The following is a 22655-nucleotide window of genomic DNA, read 5'->3' as shown; positions in this document are numbered from 1 at the left end:
CAACGGACTTCTCTCGATCTCCTTAAAACCTTGAGAGGTCCTTATAGTTACGGCACATTGGCATGTCTGTCCTCCTATCTGTTTATGAAGGTGTTTGCACTGAATCATTTGTTCATTTGTTTATTCACTCACCCAGCATTCATTGAGAGATTAATATGTGCAAAAGATGTTTTCTTTTCCAAGCATCTCTAAATATTTTTTGTGTTGCCATGTGTGTATGTGTGTGTGTGTGCGTGCGTGCATGTTAATGACTTATCCTTGGGTCTTCCTTTTCACTGACCCTTTCTCTTTCTTTAAGGCAAGCACATTTTTTCTTGTTTACCGAAACTTTTATTCAAAATTCATACTCTCATTTCCTTTCTTTCTTCCCCAATCCCAAACCCAGCTCTACTCCACCTAAGAAATCACTAACAATTTCCATTTTCCCAATGTTAGTGGTCTTTATGTTTGCTTTTAATTTTCCCACTTGACCATTTTTTAAAATATTTATTCATTTTTGTTGTAAAGCCAGATACACAGAGAGAAGGAGAGACAGAGAGAAAGATCTTCCATCTGATAATTCACTTCCCAAGTGACTGCAATGGCCAGAGCTGAGCTGATCCGAAGCCAGGAGCCAGGAGCTTTTTCCCGGTCTCCCATGCAGGTGCAAGCTCCCTAGGCCTTAGGCTATCCTCAACTGCTTTCCCAGGCCACGAGGGAGCTGGCTGGGAAGCAGGGCGGCTAGGATTAGAACTGGCACCCATATGGGATCCCTGCGTGTTCTAGGTGAGGACTTTAACCATTAGGCTACCACACTGGGACCTCACTTGGTCATATTGGGAAATCTCCCACCTTGGGTTACCACCCACAAGAGACATAAACAAATCTCTATCATACATCAACAAAATAAAGTACTCAACAAATAGGGGTTGAAGATGAACCATGTGTTACTTTACATGACTTGGGTTCTGCTATAGCCCGTTGGCTTGTATTCTGCAAACGCTCAGTGCTTAGTGGTTTAATTTGAAAATAGGTGAATGAGGGAAACTTTTACTGCTTTTCTGTCTTTCTGACCTTAAACATCTTTTAAGAATGTAATAAGAGGGCCCAGCGGTGTGGCCTAGCAGCTGAAGTCCTTGACTTGAAAGCCCCGGGATCCCATATGGGCCCCGGTTCTAATCCCGGCAGCTCCACTTCCCATCCAGCTCCCTGCTTGTGGCCTGGGAAAGCAGTTGAGGACGGCCCAAAGCTTTGGGACCCTGCACCCGTGTGGGAGACCTGGAAGAGGTTCCTGGTTCCCGGCATCGGATCAGCGCATCGGCCCGTTGTGGCTCACTTGGGGAGTGAATCATTGGACGGAAGATCTTCCTCTCTGTCTCTCCTCCTCTCTGTATATCCGGCTTTCCAATAATAATAAATCTTTAAAAAAAAGAATGTAATAAGAGCTTCATATTCATCAAATCATTTAATGTCAATTGGTAGTTTTATGCAAATGCCATTAAAATCCATGCCTTTCAACAACACCGTTCTGAGGCAGGCATCTGACACAATAGACAAGACACCCCTTGGGGTATCCCCATCCACATCACAGTGCCTGGGTTCCAGTCCTGGCTTTGCTGCCAACTCCAGCTTCATGGAGCACCGTGAGAGGCAGAATGATGGCTCAAGTAGCTGGCTGTTGTGAACATTTGGGAAATCACTCAATGGGAGATCTTTATCTGACTCTCCATATGCCTTTCAAATAAATTAAATTTTTAAAAAGGAGATTTGACATTCTTCCATTCCATCATTCAACTGCCTCCGTGGGACTCTTGCCATCATGTAGAACTTAATCTATTTTAAACAGACCTCATCAGTATTGTCTCAGATGGTACTCTTTTCCTAATTTTGTCCATAACATTGTCATTATCCTAAATATTTGAGCTTGAGGCCCTCATCAACTTCTTTCCCTTTTCTCACCCTTTTATCAGATGATGCAGTAAGATATACAAATGTGTGACTAATCCGTGCATGTATACACCACGGGTGGAAGAGTTGATCTGAGACATGTCTTTGTTATTTCCCTTTAGTTAATAGCTAACTTATTTTTCCGTGTCAGCCTTTGAAATGTATTCTGATGATACTAACGAGAACTGTGGAAAACTTTATACTTTTTTGAAACTATCTCCCCACAGTCTTACACACCAGACAAATGACTAGTACTGCCAACTCGCCCTTTCTTCTCACAGGCAGAGATGTTTCTGTTTTTGTTAAGTTACTTCTTCAGAAGCCTACAGCAAATGTCCACTCAGGTTCCACTGGGCAGAACTGGGTTTCATGTTTGCCATTAGATCGGTCTTTACAATTCGGAAGTTGTTGTAACTAACTTGAACCTGTTGCGGTTCATCTGGATTTGGACTACAGTTGTTCTTTTGGAAGAAAAACTGGCGGACATGGCTGCAAGATAAACAAGACCAGGTGGGGTCTTCAGAGCACGCCGTGTTCATCTTGTATTCGTCAAGTGGGGAGCCCCTGCATCTTGGCAAGACATGTTTCTGTCTGCCAATGTTGCAAATTTTCTTCTTTCAATAGATATTGAATTGGTTCTAAGAGTTGATTGGATGAATAAGAAAGGCATTATCTCTCTTTTTAAGTAAATAACCATTTATACGGATATTAACTGACATAGAAAACAAAAAGTGCCTTTCCCTCCATTGACAGTGATAGCCAGTAGCTGAAGATTATTTGTATTGTCCCTATTTTATTTGTAAGCAAACTGAGTTTAAGTGACTTGAGCAGTATTGTGTCAGAGGCAGAAGCCCAATTCAAATACAGGTCATCTTTTGGCTGATTTTGTGTTCTTAATTAGTATGCGAAGCTGCCTTCAGTGGTTGGCAAGAGAGGAGAGAGTGCCTGGAGCATCCTGGCTGTTCTGCCGTTCATCCTGGACCTCGGGCTCTCGACCTAATTTTACCTCTTGCCAACAGTTTTGCACCACCTCCTGTCCCCTCCAGCACAGTGTGGCTGTGATAGTAAGGTGAGGGTCACCCCATCTCCTCTGAGCTAGGTGGAAAACCAGGCTTGCTTTTATTGTTCCCCTCTCAGAGAAGGGTGAACAGGGAGAGTAACAAGAGGCCTGAAGTATAGGCAAACGTGCATCCATTCCGAAAGAGAAGCTGTGAATTTAATTTCTGTCCATACAAAAAATGATTCAGTTCAAGGTAAAGGGAAATAGTTTGGAAAAAAAAAATTAGGCTGATAATATGATCATCTCTGGCCTGTCTGTGTTCTGTTGCACATGTTATTGCTGGAGTTTGAGCTTTGAACTTGGAACCTTCTGACCACCCCTTCAGACTAAACTGAAAATTTAGATGAGGTGTGAGGGGTGGATCCCTATTTACTAAATTCATTCCTGAATTCTAGTTTTAGGATGAGGTTGTTTATCCTAAGAGAATTCCTTACAATTTGAACAAACACTTATCCAAACTTTTGTCTTCATGGTCCCTCTTAACACATACTGTGCTAGAGGATTTTGCTTTAGTATTTTTTTTTAAACTCCCATTAAGTATTTTGTTTGATATTTCCAGCTCTTTGCAGCTTTAATGGAGCCTTCCTTGATGGCGAATTTACAGCTGCTTGTGAGATTATACCATCTAACATTTGTTAAGCACCAAGGAAGCCCAGCCAAGTATATGTGGAAAGTGAAAAAATTGTTGAACTAAAACATTAGTACTTGAAGGAAAACTGAATTTGATCATTCCTGTCTGGATGAAGGAGATTGTTGGAAGAGGAAGGAGAGTTGGACTTTGGCCAGGTAGTCAAGCTGCCCGCATCTCACATCAGAGGCCTTGAACTGGATTTCCCTCTGTCTTTGCTGACCCTGGAAGGTTGAAGTCATGGCTCAAGTCCGTGGGCTCTTGCCTCCCACCTGGGAGACCTGTGGGCATCTGAGGAGTATATTAGCATTTTGGAATATCTCCCTCTGATTCTCTTTCTTTGTTAGTCTATTTTGGTTGTTTCTCTCTACCTCCGAAAGGAATTAAGTTGTTGTTACAAGATCGATTTTTTTTTTTATTGGGGCGGCAGATTTACAGAGAGAAGGTAAGACAGAGAGAAAAATCTTTCATCTACTGGTTCACTCCTGAAATATCTATAACAGCCAGAGCTGAACCAATCTGAAGCCAGAAGCCAGGAGCTTCTTCTGGCTCTTTCACGTGGGGCAGGACCCCAAGGCTTTGGGCCGTTCTCCTCTGCTTTCCCAGGCCACAAGCAGGCAGCTGGATGGCAAGTGAGTCTTCTGGATTAGAACTGGCACCATATGGGATGCCAGTGTTTGCAGGTGAAGGATTAGCCAACTGAGCCATCACACTGGTCCCTATTGCTAATTTAGGAGGGCCTGAAGAAAGGAACAGAGAACAAGGAAAGATGTAAACCGTGATTATAAAATTGTTGAGGAACAGAAAATACAATAGGATTAAGAAAGGAGCACTGTATTTGTAAAATATTTTTCAGCATGTTAGAGATTCTCTATGTGTGTGTTTAGTACATTGAGATTATTTAGAAGATATGCTCTAAGTTTATTTCGCTGAAGGGGTCAGTTTTAGATTTTTGTGCTTTCTTCAACTTTGCTAATCCTCGCCTCTTTGGTGTTCAATTCCCCTCCCTCCCACCCCACAGTCTCAGAATTCCCTCTTAGACATTTGCTGTGCAGCTCACATTTACTTTCCAGATGTTTCCAGTTTACTGCTCCGACAGGTAGATGCACATTCAGGGCTGTGCCTGCCCAAAGGCTGAGCGGAAAAGAGGCTTTCTTTCACACCTTGCATTGTTTGAGCTTTGGGTACTGCTCTTTGAAACTGTGCTAAATAGTAAATGGAGAGATTGTTGTTTGCATTGCTGAGCTCACGCTGGCCAGTTCTAAAAGGATTCTTTCCAATTTGCTTATCAGCAAAGGAATCACCTTCATTTCCTTTGATGATGTTTCCCAGCAGACACTCTAGACCCAACACCAGAGCGAGTCAGACTCTCCTGAAATGCCTCTTTCCCAGGAACCCTACTTCGTTTGTACATAATCAACTTTCATGACAGGTGCAGGGGATGGGCTGAGCAGCCAGAAACACCCACTGCCCCCACGCTGAGCTCTGTCACAGGGAAGCTGGAGGCCCTCAACAGAGACTTGGCAAGAATGCATTTCTGTTCTAACTGGATTTTCCCTCTGCTTGTCAGCCACAAAGAGAAACACTTGAAGTCATTTGTATTTTATCCTCTTGAGTAACTTAGAGTAACTTAAAATGAATGTAAATAAAACTCTGCTAATAATTCACAAAGTAGTGAGAAATCTTAAGTACCTTAGACCTGTAAAAAGCACCTCCCAACACATTTTGTGCCTTTTTTAGTTTGCCACCACAGGCTATTATTTATTGATTCTTAAGAAATGGATACTGTAATCTGAATTCAAGGCAGCTATAAGAGCAAAAGAGTTGGACAAACCTGTTAGGTGTCTTATATTAAACAGAGAAGTTCATCTGGGTATAGGGAGGAGAAATAGGGAAAAAGCAAATATTCTTCAATGTCATTAGATTTGCTATTCTGTGTATTTTAGGGATCTTCTTTATTTAACTGTTTGGTAATTTCAATTTTGTCTCATTTTTTTAATGGCCAGGCATAGCTTAACAATAAGGATCCACCCTGAGAAATGTGTTGGGTGAAGAAATATGTTGGGAGTACACTGTAACAAACCTAGATAATGTAGCTAGCTGTATGATCCAGCCCATTCCTCCTAGGCTACCAACCTGCGCAGCATGGCTGCCTATTGAATACTATGGGCAATTGTACTACAATGGGGCTTGTAATTCTAAACACGTCTACAGGGTATCACCCCAGAACCTGAGGAATGACATGTAAGACAGCTATAACATAACTAGGAAATAGCAATTTTCAGTTCCCTTACAGTATTACAGATCACCACCATAATGTATGCAATCTCTTGTTTGCCCAAAATATGAATGGGGCACGTATTGTGGGTTCACACAACCAGTTCTCACCACCTCCACTGCTGTCTCTTTGGTTTATACCACCAGCCTGTCTCCTCTAGATTATTGTAAAACTGTACTGCCTGCCTCAGTTTACTCTCAGTTGAGCAGAGTGAGCCTTTAAAGGTAAAGACAGATTGTGCTACCTCTGTTTTCAAAACCTCCTTCCTAGCTTTTAGTAAGAACTGGAATCCTTACAAAGGACTCCACGAGGCCTTGTGTGACCTGCCCCTTCTCCTCTGGCCTTACCTCTGCTTACCTTGTTACTCACCGGCCCCAGCTACTCAGGTCTCCTCCCTCCTCCCCTGGGCCCTTTGCTCTCACTGGTCCCTCTGCCTAAAAAACTCTTCCCCCTGGATACTGGCATCTCTGTTCACATTTGAGAAGGGTCAGATTAACTCCACATCCCTGCCATTCCTGACCTCTCTGATGCTCTATTTTTCCTTTTTCCAGAACACTCCTCATTCTTTTAATCCGTGATTTGCTTTCTCATGTTTACTGTGCATTTCTCTCCACCACAATCCAAGTTCTACCAGTACAGGAAGTTTTGTTCTGTTTCTCCAGCTACTTAGAATTGTACATAGTAGGCACTAAATAAACGATTGTCAAATGAATTACATGGGAAGTTGGGACTGCAACTTAACTCTCACTTTCTGAATCACTATTTTCGAAAATTGTACTGTGCTGCTACAAGACCAGAAGAATCACTTCTGTATAAAGGAAACGATAGAGGATGCTGTTTGTCAGATGAGGGAGCAAATATGTTCATGGTAAACTATTAATATAATGACAGGTCAAGATGAGGTAGGTGTGTTATCGTAAGAATACAAATAAAGTAACTAAATTCACGGAGTAAGGAAAGGTTGTGGAATTTAAGTCTTAAAGGAGCACTGGGATTTTGATTTGTAAAGATCTTGAAAAGCTGATTCAAGTGGAAGAAACAGACAGTACCCATAAACGATGAAAACTTGTTCAGTTAGCAGCCTCTAGTATCATGTAATGGAGTTTGTTATGTCTTCATTAAAGAATTTTGAGGGATATGCACTTGCCTGGTAGGTATGATACTTGCAACCAGTAACAAAGTGGCTGGGCTGTAGTCTCGGCTGCACTCTGGATTCTAGCTTCCTGGGAGGCAGCAGGGAATGACTCCACTGGCTGAGTCTCTGCTGGGTCTCTGCCACCTTCAGCCGGTCTACCTGCAGCACTTCAACCCATTGAGGAATGAACCCAGCAGATATTCATCCTATCTCTGTTTCTCAAATATATACATTTTTTTCAAAACGTGCAAGATTTTTGAATAGCAAAGTGATATGATTAAAGTTTCTTGTGTTAGAAAAATGGCATTTGGAGTCCCTTGTATGGGAAAGGTTGGAAGACAGAAAAGTGAGGAGGCGGCTGTATCTACCATGTTGTTGGCTGATGTGGTTCATCTTTCCATCTATACTATGAATCTTTTCAGCATAAACCATTACTATACATTGCTAGCATTCTTCTGAATATTAATTAAGCTCGCTTCCTCTCACACTTTTCCTAATGCCTCAAAGTTAATTTAAGGACTTGGAAATATCCCAAGGTAGTTGGGGTAGGACTGTTTACTTTTTGAAAGCAAATTAAGACAGATATCTACATTCATTTGTATAGTAGCTGACTGAGATAGAAAAGCACTTCCAAAAAAATTCATGGAAATGGAGTTTAACTAGTAAGCCTATTTTGGAACATGAAAAGTTTAAGTCCATACATGAGTTTCTTTCTCTCTTTTATTTATTTATTTTTATTGGAAAGGCAAATACACAAAGAGGAGGAGAGACAGAGGAAGATCTTCCAACCAATGTTTCACTCCCCAAGTGACCACAACAGCTGGAGCTGTGCCAATCTGAAGCCAGGAGCCTAGAACCTCTTCTGGGTCTTCCACACAGGTGCAGGGTCCTAAGGCTTTGGGCCATCCTCCAAAGCTTTCCCAGGTCACAAGCAGGGAGCCAGATGGGGAGTGGGGCTGCCGAGATTAGAACCGGGGCCCATATGGGATCCCGGCACGTTCAAAGTGTGTACTTTAGCTGCTACGCTGCTGCGCTGAGCCCCCAAAATGTATTTTTAAATGGGAAAAGATGAATAGATTGGCTTAAGTACCTGAAGAATGCATTTTGATTAAACTAATAGCCACTTGAAAATTATTCAAATAATTCTGAAACATGTCTCAGGTAGCTCATGTTGCTGAACAAAATTAATTAATTAAAATAATAATAATAATTTAAAAAACCAGTCTGAGTGGTTTACAACAGAACTAAATTCTCAGTTTTCAAAGCTGGGCAGTTTAAGATCAGGTTTCGAAGCAGTTGGCCAAGTAAGCCTTGAATCTATAGGCCAAGTAAGCCTTTTCCCAAGTACATATATATAAATGTAAATATATACAATTAAAAAAAATTTTTTTTTTAACTTTATTTTATTTTTTTTATTACAAAGTCAGATGTACTGAGAGGAGGAGAGATAGAGAGGAAGTGGAGCTGCCGAGACCAGAACCAGCAGCCATATGGGATCAAGGCGAGGACCTTAGCCACTAGGCCACGCTGCCAAGCCCAATATATACAATTTAATTTTGAAATTTTTAAGTCCCTAAATGATACTCTGCTGAAGGAAAACTTTTCAAGGCAAAGTAAACACAGGAATGAAACAGTCCCAAGCCAGAATAAATAGGTAAAAGAATTTGCTAATAAGCATGACATTTTAGAAAATTTGCATGCTAGATAATCCTTTGTTAGGTGTAAGAAGGTTTATTGGCAAAGCTTTTATTTCTGCATGTTCTATTATCTCTGGTGCCTGGCATTGTAATCCTGTGGCAGGAAGCCACAGCAATAAATACAGAGCTCTCTCAGCACCTTCAGTATTCAGTGATCAGTGGCAGGTAAAATTTGCAGAGGCTAAAGGTGTTGGCATCTTAGGGTTTTATTTTCTTTGACTTTGGAACAATTACAGTAAAGATAGCAGGGAATTTTAGTCATACATTTAACTCAGGGTGTGTGTGTGTGTGTGTGTGTGCAAGTGAAAGATTTTTAAACTAAGGAGTGTGCCAAAATCATAAACTCGTAGAGTTGAAATGGAGTTTAGAGATTGTTGATCAGCTCCAAGACCAGCAAACTGAGGATTACAGAAATTAAATAATTTGAAATTAAATGACACGGCCATTTAGGGGCCATGGTGAGACTAGAACTTCAGGTTTCCATCTTCTCCATCAGAGTTCTTTCCGTTCTACAGTGAGCCCTGCTGGTATGTGCTGTCTGATTAGGAATCCCATTGCTGTACCGACCCAAGTTCTAAGTCATGACTACCTCAAAATAGCCTAACTTCTTTCAGCCTCTGCTATATCTATTCCAAATCTAAATTCTGCTTATAAAAAGATATTTAAAAATCATAAACCATTAGTTTAACAATTATTCATTCATTCATGTCGTTCCTGTACCACTTAGATTTTCCTTTTTCACCTTTAAAAGCTTTTAAATTATTTTTAAATTTTATTTAAAATAAGGAGAGATCTTCCCCCTGGTAGTGTGTCGTGCAAAGCTGACATCAGGACAGAGCTCTGTGCCTCCCACGGGGGCCTGAGGCCTAAGTGGAGTCTCAAGTGAAGCCCATACTGGAACCCAGCACTCTGTTAGGAAATGTGGCCATCTTAACTACCTCACCAAATTCTGCACTCCCGGTTGTCTTTTTTAGAAATACATTTCCAAAGATGGAAAGACTTGGAACTTTTTGTTTTTATTTTTAGCAAGACTGTGAAGCAAAAATCAGAGTACTCTTTAAAAAAAAATTATTTATTTTCATTGGAAAGGCAGATATACAGAGAGGAGGAGAGACAGAGAGAAAGATCTTCCATCCATTGATTCAGTCCCTAGGTGACCGCAATGGCCAGAGCTGTGCCAATCTGAAGCCAGGAGCCAGGATCTTCTTCCCAGTCTCCCACACGGGTGCAGGGCCCCTAGACTATATTTTTTAAAGATTACTTTGGGGCCCGGTGCGGTGGCCTAGCTGCTAAAGTCCTCGCCTTAAACGCTCTGGGATCCCAGATGGGCGCCGGTTCTAATCCCGGCAGCTCCACTTCCCATCCAGCTCCCTGCTTGTGGCCTGGGAAAGCAGTCGAGGACGGCCCAATGCATTGGGACCCTGCACCCGTGTGGGAGACCCGGAAGAGGTTCCAGGTTCCCGGCTTCGGATCGGCGCGCATCGGCCCGTTGCGGCTCACTTGGGGAGTGAATCATCGGATGGAAGATCTTCCTCTCTGTCTCTCCTCCTCTGTGTATATCTGGCTGTAATAAAATGAATAAATCTTAAAAAAATATATAGTCTAAATTTTATTCCTGATAGTGTTCTTCACTACTCATTTCATTCATTGGACTCAGAAAGGTACATTAACCTTTTCATCACGTTGCCTAGTTATAGAAATATGTTATTTCACTTAACATTTCTCTAACATTCATGAAGAATTCAACCTTGAGATACCGTCCTAGGGTTTTGTTCTCAGCTTTCTCTTCTCTCTGCAATCTTGCTCCACCAGAGCTCCCTGCTTCTTTCCTGACGTCTGCAGAGGATTTCCAGCTCTGAGCCAGTACCAGGATCTCTTTGAATCTCTCGCCTCCATTGCTTTCTTCTTGCTGTACATCTCTAACACTTGAAGGTCCTTTTGTCTAGAAAACCCTGACCATGCTTCACCCAGTAAGCTGGTTTCTTGTAAATTCTCTATTTTTTGTTCATGGAAGAAATACCTTCCCTTTCACTTGTTGTTGTTACCTCAATGCTGACTTGCCCTCCTCTGTCTTTTCTGGGTTGCACAGTCATCCAACCACCATCTCTTTGGGATGCTGCTTTCCTGTTCTCGTGCTATTGGACTTGGTTTCTTTTTTCTAAATTATGCCTAGCATTCTAGGATAAGGCTATAATCCCTTCTTGTTTTCTAACCTTAACTGAATCATCCTGGTCAGATCTCCTTCCATTCCAAACTAATCTTTTAAAGATATTTTAAGTTTTTATTATGAAAATGATGCATGTACAATGGATTAAATATAGAGAAGTAAAAGAAAACAGGAGATCCCAATAGCCAAATATGGTTTGTTCATGTTTTTTGTCTATATTTTCCCAATTTTTTTTTACTATGATTTGTTTTTGGTATTTTTTTAGATAAAAACGTTTTTATTTCAAATATCTACTACCAGACAGCTAGAATATTGTTCTTGAAGTTTGATTCTAATTTAAAATATCTTTTACCCTCTATAGAAAGAAGCTTAAGTTATTTGTATAATATTCAAATTTCTTGACAGTCTAAACCCCATAGACTCTTCCAGATTTACAGAGCAACCAGTTATGTAACCTGTCTTTCCCTGGCATGCTGTAACCCCTAAAGAGGAGATAATGAGGCTCCCACCCACTGGGTCTCTCCCCAATGGCCCATGGCAACCGAGTGGATGTAGGGAAAAACCTGAATCCTGAAATTCAATCTAGCTCCCCCATGACAGCGGCAAGAAGCCAAGCACCTGAACTATCACTACTGCCTGCCAAAGTCCATGTTAGTGGGAAGCTGAACCCAGGAGCCAGAGCTGGGAATTTAACCGAGAAACTCTGAAGTGGAATGTGGGCATCTTAAATGGTGTCTGCACTGCTACATTGAATATCTGCCCCACGTATTGTGTGTATAATTTAAAACTTAGCATGATGTCTTAAATATAGTGTGTAGCCAATATTTGCTAAATGAATGAATGAGTAACTGAATAGTCTTTGGGATTCTCTGTGCCTCTTACTAAATTCACCAGAAGAGTAGCATTTTGGGTTTTTGTTTTTTTTTTGGTTTAAACAACAAACACTTAGGTTATTATTAAGTAGATATGGCCAAGCCTAGAGCCAGAAACAAAATAGAGGTGGCAGGAACCCAGTTGCTAGAACTGTTTCTGCTGCCTGCCAGGATCTGTGTTACCAGGAAGCTGGAAGTGGAGATGTAGTCAGGAATTTATAATGTGAGATGCAGATATCTAAATCCTTAGGTTAAATGCCTGCCCCAGTGGAAATGTTTAAAGTAAGGTTATATAAATAAATATGATCAAGTTTGAGAATCTTCTGTAAGAATACATTGTCATCATGCAGTTATTTGTACTTTCCCTGTGATACAGTCAGTGCATATGCTAAGCTGTAGTCAGGATGATTGCAGGTGTTTGGAGCAGCACTGAAGATGCTGCTTTGCTGTCTCTGCATCCCGTCTCAGAGGGCCTGGGTTTCAGTCCTGCCGCTGTACCCAATCCCAGCATTACTACTAATATGTGCTTTTGGGGAGAGCAAATTATGGCTCAAATATTAGAGTTCCTGCAACTCCCCTGTGGAACCCCCAGGTTCAATTTACGGCTCCTGGCTTCTTGCTCCTTGCTTAGATTGGCTCCACCCTAGCTGTTGCAGGCATCTGGGGAGTAAACCAGTACTAGATGGGAAATCTCCTTTCTTGTCATTGCTAACTCTCTCTATTACCCTCTACCCATTTTTCGTAAATATTTACTTACTTCTTTATTTGAAAGGCAAAGTGACAGAAAAATCTTGCATCTGCTGATTCACTCCCTGAATGACTGTAACAGGCAAGGAGGGAGCGGGCTGCAGGCAGAAGCCACCACCTCCACCCAGGACTCCCTCATGAAGGGCAGGGATCATCGTCTGCTGCCTCTCAGGCGCAGCCGCAGGAGACTGGATTGGAAGCAGAAAAGCAGGAACTTAACCAGTCTCTCCAGTATGGAGTGCAAGCATAGCACATGGCAGTTTAACATGAATACCACAATACCCTCCACCACTCTGCCTACGCTAGTGTAATAATTTTTTGTTATTTTTTCTTAAAGAGTTCCCCTAAGAAGTGAATCCTATACTACACATGTTTAAGTGTTACAAGACACTTCGGAGAAATATGCCAGAGAAATTAAATATTTTATTCCATTAAAATTTTTCTTGATTACCCATCAAAATATAGAATTTTGGAAACTTTTTTTTACACTTTAAAGTCTCACTTTTTTCTGGTTCAGAAAAATAGTTTTCTGGAATGTCAAATCAGAAATCCTGGTTTTTTGGTTTTTCAAGATTTATGTATTGGACCTGGTGTGATAGCCTAGCGGCTTAATTTTCACATGCATCCACCAGGGTCCCATATAGACACTGGTTCTAATCCTGGAGGCTCCAATTCCCATTCCAGCTCCCTGCCTGTGGTCTGGGAAAGCAGTGAAGGATGGCCTAACACCCTGGGACCCTGCACCCATATGGGAGACTCAAAGGAAGCTCCTGGTTCCTGGCTTTAGATTGGCTCAGCTCCGGCCATTGCAGTCATTTGGGGAATGAACCAGCGGATGGAAGATCTTTCTCTTTGTATCTCCTTCTCTCTGTATATTTTGCCTTTCAAAAAAAAAAAAAAGATCTATTTATTTATTTGAAAGGCAGAGTTACGGAGGGAGAGGAAGAGAGAGAGTATACACTTCCATCTGTTGGTTCACTCCCTGAATGGTTGTGCTGACTGGATCTGGTACTGGAACCAATCCAGAGCCAGGCACTGTATCCGGGTGTTGTCATCTTCATGTACTTTCTCAGGCATTATCTGAGAGCTAGACCTTAACCTGCTGTCTTCCGACACTTGTCTGGAGAAATCCCGGATTTGAATTTGGAAGCACACCTGCCATATAGGTGTGATGAATCACTTTTCCAAGATTCAATGTTGAAACAGAGAAATGAATGAAAAAGAAAAAGGCATTGAGATGGCTGATCTTTAAAATTATTTCCAGTATAAAATGTTTGGATTCTTATCTCCCGTCTTCATACAGAGATAGTATGAAGTTTTCAAATTAGGTGACTCCTAGCTTATTGCTGAAGAAGTGTGATTGAAACATCAATAGGCAACTTAAATCTTTCATTATTCATTGTTCTTGATTGATTTGGGGGAAAGGGCAGTTATGAGAAGAGTTCATATTTCTACTGTTTATCCAGTGCTCTATTAAGTTAGAATGTCTATAAAAATAATTTACTTAATTATTATCTTTGGAAGTTTTCCATTTCTCAGAATGAATAGTGAAGAAAATTATTTCCGTTGCATAGCTCTGATGAAATCTTGAACTGTGAGCTGACTGGATGTTTAGTTGGCCCAAGGGCCCAAGACCTGAAACACTGCATTCCTGCCACGTTTCTGAGTGCCCACATTTGCTGGAGGTTAAGGAAGAGGGAAAGAAAATAAATTTATGAAAATTATTTCATCATTAGTGAATTGTCAAAATGCTACCCCCATCAGATGGAAAAATAGCCTTGTTCCATGTGTTGGCAGAAGGACGAATTTAAATGATTGTTTTTAGTTGTCATTGGGAGGGAAGGAGGAAGAGACATCAAGAGATTTCTGTGAAGCCCAGTGTGAGCTGTGCTCTCACTTCCAGTTCCGGCTACCTGCTGATGTGTACGCAGGCAACAGGTGATGGCTCCAGGAGCTGCATCCTGCCATACATGCAGGAAAAACCCAGACCGTTTCCAGCTCCTGCCTTGGGCCTGGCGGGGCCATAACCTTAGCAGAGAACCGACAAGTAGGAGAGATAGATCAGCTACCAGTCCCTTTTTCTCTCTGCCTTGCAAGTAAATAAGGACAATATTTTTTTAGGAAATTCTTTTTTAAAAAATGAGGTTTATGTATGCATGTATGTATTAATTTCTTTAACAGGCAGAGTTAAAGAGGAAGAGACCCAGATCTTGCATCTGCTGTTTTACTCCCCAGATGGCTGTTAAATCCAGGCCTGAGTCAGGTCAAAGCCACGAGTCAGGAGGTTCATCCAGATCTCCCATGTGGGGGAGTGGAATCCCGAACACTTAGGTCATCTTCTGCTGCTTTTCACAGGACCTTAGCAAGGAGGTAGACTGGAAGTAGTACAGCCAGGACTCAAACTGATGCTCACATGCGATGCCAGTGTTACAGGCAACAGCTTTACATGCAATGCCACAGCACTGGCCCCAGTAAAAAAATTTTTATTGAAAAGAAAACATAAACTGAGACATGTTTCTTACTCTAAAGAAACACTTGCCATCCACTTTGAGTTCTTGTGTCCATGTGTTTGAAACTGAAGTAAAGGAATACAATGGTGGGTTTTATCAATATTTTTCATTTAGCTGGACTGTGAAACTATTGGAATCTGTATTTTATGGGTAGGAGAGACAATGTAAGCAAAGACAAAGCATGAAATTAAATGTGAAGTATGTTTGAAAATGTGACTGAGTAGTAGTTCATTGTTTCCTAATTTTGAAGGTTAACGATTTGGGTTAAGTCGTGTTGTGAAGCCAGCCTGGATGTTTGTTAGATAACGTTATGCCTCATCCTGTAGGAAGGAAGGCGATTCTCAACGAATCTGAGCAACAATGCGACATTGTCTGAACTGCACTTCAGGAAGATTTTGGTAATAGTGTTTTTAAGATGAATTCCAGAAAATATAGAACAGGGACTGAAGGACGAGAACTGGTGAAAAGAGAAAATGCTACATAAATGGAACATGAATAACAGATAAAAAGAAATATTTGAAGCAACACTGGGGATTAATCCAACCTAAGGTATAAGAGAAAGGGAAAGTCAAAGTGAGTGTGAGTTGTACGTGAGCCTTTCAGGGAACAAGCCATTGGATACTTGAAAATAGGGGAGTGGAATTCAGGTCTGCGTTGGGACATAGTGCTGTGTGAAATCATTAAGTGACAGACATGAAGACAGCAGCTTGCGGACACCCGCAGGGCCTGGCAGATTGTGGAAGAACACATTCAAGTCGGGATCAGAGAGAAGTGGAGGGCTCTAGTAGGAAGAAGTTGGGAAAGCAGAAGAAGTTTCGTGGATTCTAAGAGGCATTGATGATGAAAGAAGAGCTGGGGTGGGGAGTGAGATGGAGGAAAGCTGCCACCAGTCTTGAGGTTTCCTAGGTGAGCTGCAGGCATACAGTTTCTGGCCTCACCAGCACTGTAGTATTTCCCAGTGGAAAAACAAACATACAAGACTGAATGACTTGGGGCTCTTCCTTAGAATAAACACTGAGCAGTCATTAAAATGATCTTAACAGTGTTTAGAGACATGGCATAATCCTCAGAGACGTGGGCTATAAAATTACATAGGTAACATGATCACAGCTACCTAACAAAATGAACATGAACATAGAAAAATAAATAGTTGCTTGGGGAAAACTATGTCAAATTATCCTAGGTGGGATTTGGGGTTATTTAGAAGTAGTGGGATATATTTCCCAGATTCTCTGTTGAGTATGTATTTTCCTATTAGACAATTTGAAAATAGTCATTACTCAAGAAATAAGGGAGATGGGTTGTGGTAGAGCCCAGGACGGAAATGGCAGGTGAATCAATGTAAATCCTTATGTTAATTGAAAAAGCAATTCAAAAGCTAAGCCTTTATGACCAAGAATCAGTAGTATGACCACACACTATCCGTCTGATTAGTTCTGCCTACCAGTGGCCTTCTTTGAGTTACCTGGACACAAGTACATCGGTGGAAGCCTCAGTGTGGCTTCTGAAATCTAATGACACATGGGTTTTCCAGGTGTTACTCGAAAAAGGGTACCTGTGTCACTGTTGTGAAAAATCTTACTTTTGACTTGTGTTATCCATGCACAGATAAATATGACTTTATTTGTAAACATTTTAACTTTATAATATTACATTTTAAAAAGTAGAGCTTTAATTTTATCAATTCCTGTTTTCAAAATTAATTTGTTTGAAAGCCAGAGTGACAGAAAGAGAAAGACACACACACACACGCACACACACATTTCCTTCTCCTAGTTCACTCCCCAAATGCCTATACCTGCAGAGACATACCCAGGCCATGGCCAGAATATTAGGGAATGCCATTTTTGTCTCCCAGGGAGTGGCAGGGACCAATACTTGGGTCATCATCTGATTCTGCCTTGGCACATTAGGAGGAAGCTAGACAGGAAGAAGCAGTAGTTCTCCATCCATCCCAGGCGTCCTGATAGTGGGATGTAAGCATCCCACGCAGTGGCTTAACCCACTGTACCACACTGCTCACCCCAACAGTTCTAACTTCTGTAATTGTGTTTTTTTTTAAAGATTTATTTATTTTTATTACAAAGTCAGATATATAGAGAGGAGAAGAGACAGATAGGAAGATCTTCCGTCCGATGATTTACTCCCCAAGTGACTGCAACGGCCAGTGCTGTGCCGATCCGAAGCCAGGATCCAGGAACCTCCTCCAGGTCTCCCACATGGGTGCAGGTTCCCAAAGCCCTGGGCCGTCCTCAACTGCTTTCCCAGGCCACAAGCAGGGAGCTGGATGGGAAGTGGAGCTGCCGGGATTAGAACTGGCGCCCATATGGGATCCCGGCGCATTCAGGGCAAGGACTTTAGCCGCTAGGCCACGCTGCTGGGCCGTATAATTGTGTTTCTAACAGTATTTTAATCTGCTTTTTCCATAGGTGCACCATATATACAAAAGCCTGAAGTTATAAAGGCGAAAATAAGATTGCTGCTAAAAATGAATCTTAGCAACACAGTGTACTTTGTGCCGCACAGAAAAAGGTATTGTCCACAGTCCTGTGACTTAGCTTTCTCTTTACAGTGGGAATTACTTGTGTTTTCTGATTTTATGTGATGACTGTTTATTATGATGAAAACTAAAAGGGGATGTTAAAATATTAATAAAATAAATGAAATATTTTATAAATTTTTTTTGAGTTTTCAGGCTAGTACCATGCCATGGTAGGTTAACCTTCTGCTTGTGAAGCTGGCATCCTATAAGAGCACCAGTTCCTGTCCCGGCTGCTCCACTTCCCTTCCAGCTGCCTGGCTGTGGCCTGAGAAAGCAGTGAAGGACGGCCCAAAACCTTGGGTCTCTGTATCCACATAGGAGACCCTTCTTGTGGCCATGAGGGGAGTGAACCAGTGGATGGAAGGTCTCTCTGTGTCTCTCCTTCTATCTAATTCTGACTTGCAAATACAAATAAATCTTTAAAATTTTTTTTTTAATTTTTGAGTTTTTTCCTTGGTTGTTTTTCCTATTCTCCATTATGGCTTACAGAATGGAGAATTGCTTGGGTAAAATAAGTTAGTTTATTGAAAGTTTCCTGATTCCCTTTAAGTTGTTTTCTGTAACTATGCCTATTGCCTTTTTTGCATATTACAGTATTTTCATTTTATTTTGAAACTATGTTAAAGGTTTCATGTCACCTTTCCTCTAATTTCCTCTAAAAAGAAGTATTAGATTTTTCTAAAAATGTTTAAAAAATACAGATAAGAGAAAATAAAAAATTATCTGAAGGCTTGGTACGATGGTTCAGTGGCTAAATCCTTCTCCTGCACACACCAGGATCCCTTGTGGGCTCCTGCTTCTGTCCCAGCTGTTGCAGTTCCCTTCCAAGTCCCTGCTTGTGGGAAAGCAGTGGAGAAAGTCCCAAAGCCTTGGAACTCTGCACCTGTGTGGGAGACCTGAAAGAAGCTCCTGGCTCCTGGTTTCAGATCGGCTCGGCTCGGGCCATTTGTGGCTTCTTGGGGAGTGAATCAGCAGATGGAGGATCTTTCTCTCTCTGTCTCCTTCTCTTTGAAAAGTCCCTTCCAATAAAAATAAATTCTTTTTAAAAAAACCATCCGAAATCCCAGCTGTTTCGGGCAAAACCCAAGCTGGTGCTCCACCTGCCTCATAAAAACAAAGCAAACAGAAAAATCCTACCGTGGAGGTCTCCCAGAAGGCTTTCCTGGGTCAGCAACCAAGCCCTTTCCACTCTGTGAGCAATAACTGTTTCCCTATGCCCTTGCTCCTTCCCCATACATATCCTTTTCTGTGTTATGTTGCCAATTTGATGGGTGAAATGAAATAGCTAATTATTTTAATTTTTAACTTCTTTGATTAACTAGGGAAGTTATATGTACTCTGTCATGAATAGCCACTGCTTTTTTTTCTTCTTTAAAGATTTATTTATTTTTAAATGAAACTCAGATGTACAGAGCAAAAGAGAGACAGAGGGAAAGATCTTCCATCCACTGGTCCACTCCCCAAGTGACCACAATGGCCGGATTTGAGTCGCTTCAAAAGCTGGAGCCAGGAGCTTTTTCCAGGTCTCCCACACAGGTGCAGGGTCCCAAGGCCCTGGGCCGTCCTCCACTGCCTTCCCAGGTTACAAGCATGGTGCTGGATGGTAAGTGGAGCAGCCGGGGTTAGAACCAGCGCCCATATGGGATCCTGGCAGATGCAAGGTGAGGACTTTAGCCTCTAAGCTATCAGACAGGGTCGAACCACTGCTGTTTCTTTGAGTTTTCTGTTTTGTAGGCGAATGGGTGTTTGTACATGGATACATTTACTTTCCTGCTAACAAGAAAAATCTTTGAACTGATGCATATTTTGCAAGGATGCCCCCTCAGTTGCCTTTCCATTTTGTTCATTTTTGTCTTCTGAAACAACCCTCATGAATAGTTTCCATCATTACTCTGAACATGTAAACCCACATATTTCTGATGCCCTAATGCTGGTGAAGGTAATATGTGTCCTGCCCCTTTTGTTTTTTCTAAACATTTCTATTAATAATTGCACATATTCGTGGGGCACATTGCAATGCTTCAGTGCACATATCCAGTACATACTGTTCAAAGTAGGATAATGAAAAGTTCCTCTTTTTGAACATTGTCTTATGATTGGCTTAGAATTTCTTTTTTCTGTTTATTCACATGATATATGTTAGATTATCTCATGCTGCTTCTTCATCTCCCCTTTCCACCACTTCACACACCCCAGGCAACCTCTAACATCATCCGTCACCTCATTTTCTTTTCTTTTTTTTTCTTCTTCAGAATTTTAAAAGCATCTACAACTTTTTGCCTGTCACTCAACGCTGTTATGTTGAAATCCATCCATGTTGCAACCTGTATCGATAGCTCATTTCCTTGCTGAGTTTCATTCCACATGTACCACAGATGGTTCATCTGTCCATTTGTTGATGGTTATCTTAGTCGTTTCCAGTTTGGGCTATTAGAAGTAATACTGCTGTTGTAGCCTTATAAGGATACAACACTTTTATTTTTCTTGGATAAATACCTAGCAGTGAGATGACTGCATTAAGTTTTAGGTGTATGTTTAAATTTGAAAAGAAGCTGCCAAGCTATTCGTCAAAGTGTTTTACCATTGTACATTCCCATCTGCACTATTTGAGAGATCCAGCCCTCCACTTCCTTGCTAACACCTGGCCAAGGTTATTTTTGCCAGCCATGCTAGCAGGCATGTAGTTACATCCAGTCGTGGTTTTGACTTGCCCCTCTCCTCAGTGGTGGCAGTAAACATCCTTTTGGTTTATGTGTGTCTTTCTTGGTGATGTGCTTATTCAAACCTTTGCCCATTTCAGAGATTAGGGGGTTGGTTATTGTTGAGTTTCAAGGATTTCTTTATTTCTCTATTCAAATCTCTTAGGAGACACATATTTTGCAGAGTTTTTCTCCCCATGTGTTACCTGTCTTCATTCTATTGAGTATATTTCACATTCAATGTTTTTACATTTTGAACAGGTAAATCAGTTTTTCCTTTATGGATTGTGCTTTTATTTATATCTAAGAGGTTTTTATCTACAGTTTTCTCCAGTGTTTTCTTCTGTAAATTCTAATAGTTGTAGATTTTTAGTTGTAATATAGTTGCATTTTAGTTCTGTAGTCCATTTGGATTTAATTTTTCGGTAGTGTGTTCCTATTGACAATTGTTTTTGGCACATATGTATGCCTTTGCATTCCTTTCTCCACTGAATTGCTTTTGTGCTTTTTAAAAAAACATTCATTCATTTTTATTTGAAAGAGATTTGCAGAGAGAAAGAGAGACAGAGAGAAAGATCTATGATCTTCGCTCCAATGGTTTACTCCCCGAGTGGCAGCAATGACTGGAGCTGAGCCAGTCCGAAAGTAGGAGCCAGGAGCTTCCTCAGGGTCTCCTACACAGGTGCAGGTTCCCAAATCTTTGGGTCATCCTCAACTGCTTTCCTAGGCTGCAAGCAGGGAGCTGGATGGAAAGTGGAGCAGCCAGGGCACAAATCAACACCCATATAGAATCTTGGTGCATGAAAGACCACTGAGCCATCACGTCCAGCCCTGCTCTTGTACTTTAATCAAAGCTCAGCTGTCTTTAAATTAAGGATCTTCTTGACTTGCTATTCTGTTGCGATGATCTATTTGTCTACCTGAGCATATGTATCAGCATCTCCTGATGAAGGAATCTTGGTAACAGTTCTCTGTTGTCCTCTTCTTAAAGTTGTTTTGGTTATTTTTAGCCCTCTGCATTTTTACATGAGTTATTTTTAATTTTTTTTTAAATTTTGATTGGAAAGGCAGATAAACAGAGAGGAGAAGAGACAAAGAGGAAGACCTTCCGTCCAATGATTCATTCCAGTGGCCACAATGGCTGGAGTTGAGCCAATCCGAAGCCAGGACCAGGAGCTCTTCCAGGTCTCCCACATGGATGCAGGGTCCCAAAGCTTTGGGCTGTTCTCCACTGCTTTCCCAGGCCACAGCAGGGAGCTGGATGGGAAGTGGAGCTGCCGGGATTAGAACTGGGGCCCATATGGGATCCCGGAGTGTTCAAGGCGAGGACTTTAGCCGCTAGACCACAGCTCCGGGCCCTGTCTTTTTTTTTTTTTTTTTTTTTTTTTACCTAATACCCATTGCTTTGAAATTCTATCATCCCTGTGTTGTTGCTTTTTCAGCATTCCAGTTCTGGTGTCAAGCAGTAGATCTAGTATCAGTTACTGCGTCTTGGATAGAAGTAAAAGTCCTTTCTATTTTTGAGGATGTAGAAATGACCAAATATGTATATATTCAAACTTACTGATTATGGTTTTTATGTCTTGCCACTGTTAACTTGCTTAGTAATTAAGTGTTCTTTTAAAATTTATTCTAGAAATTTTTATAGTCTTTTTTATATTTAAATGTTTATTTCTTTACAGAATCATTCTGGTCTGTAGCATAACAAAAATATATGTTTTTCCCCAAATATTTGTGAATAGGACTTAGCTATAGTCACTTGGAAGCTAAAATATTCAAAAGCTTAAAATGTGTTTTGATGATGGAAAAGATTTTAGTTATGATAACTTAGTCAACATATCTTTTTATTTTTCTTAGAATGAATCTCACAGTTTGCTTTTTATGCCTAGTCTCCAACAAAACATGTCTTCTTATTAATCCATTGCCTCTCTTTTCTGTTTCCATACCTAAGTAATAAAGACAGTAACACTTTTTGAACTTTTATTCTGTTCTTTCGATTCTGTAACTGAAAAACAGCTAGTGACTTTTCCGATCGTGTTGACACAGCAGCCTTCTGGCTGATGATGGAGCCCTGGATTGGTAAGACCAGCATTGGCAGGGCAATCCTTTTTCCTGTTTAAAATCTTCAAAGACACCCTATTACCCTCAGGATAAAGTCCAAATTTCTTAATATGATTTCAAAGAGCTTTTGTGATTTTCTTTGGCTCAAAACCAGCTTCATGTTTTCTCCCTCCCAATGTCCCACACATCCATGTTGAATGAACTACCTTTATTTTCCCTAGAAAGGCATACTTTTTTACTTCCAGGTTAAAAAATAAATTGTGGCACCTGATTGTAGCCTTATATTAATAAAATAGTTGTTTTTCCTGCTAACCACTAGTTATAACTGTCCAC

The 22655-nt window shown here is 41.0% G+C and overlaps 1 protein-coding gene across 3 annotated transcripts in view; it reads left to right on the top strand.

Annotated features, from left to right (window-relative positions):
• Positions 1-22655, top strand: part of TAOK3 (TAO kinase 3) — a 150644-nt gene that overhangs the window by 40242 nt on the left and 87747 nt on the right. For all 3 annotated transcript variants that reach the window (XM_058656776.1, XM_058656777.1, XM_058656778.1), the window contains exon 2: positions 17450-17552. The gene's annotated coding sequence lies outside the window, so the exon portion shown is untranslated. The remainder of the gene's footprint in view (positions 1-17449; positions 17553-22655) is intronic.

The sequence above is a fragment of the Ochotona princeps genome, chromosome 29 (assembly GCF_030435755.1).
Source record: "Ochotona princeps isolate mOchPri1 chromosome 29, mOchPri1.hap1, whole genome shotgun sequence".
Taxonomy (NCBI): domain Eukaryota; kingdom Metazoa; phylum Chordata; class Mammalia; order Lagomorpha; family Ochotonidae; genus Ochotona; species Ochotona princeps.
Note: the sequence above shows the minus strand (reverse complement) of the source record. Positions and strands in the feature narration are given on the sequence as shown.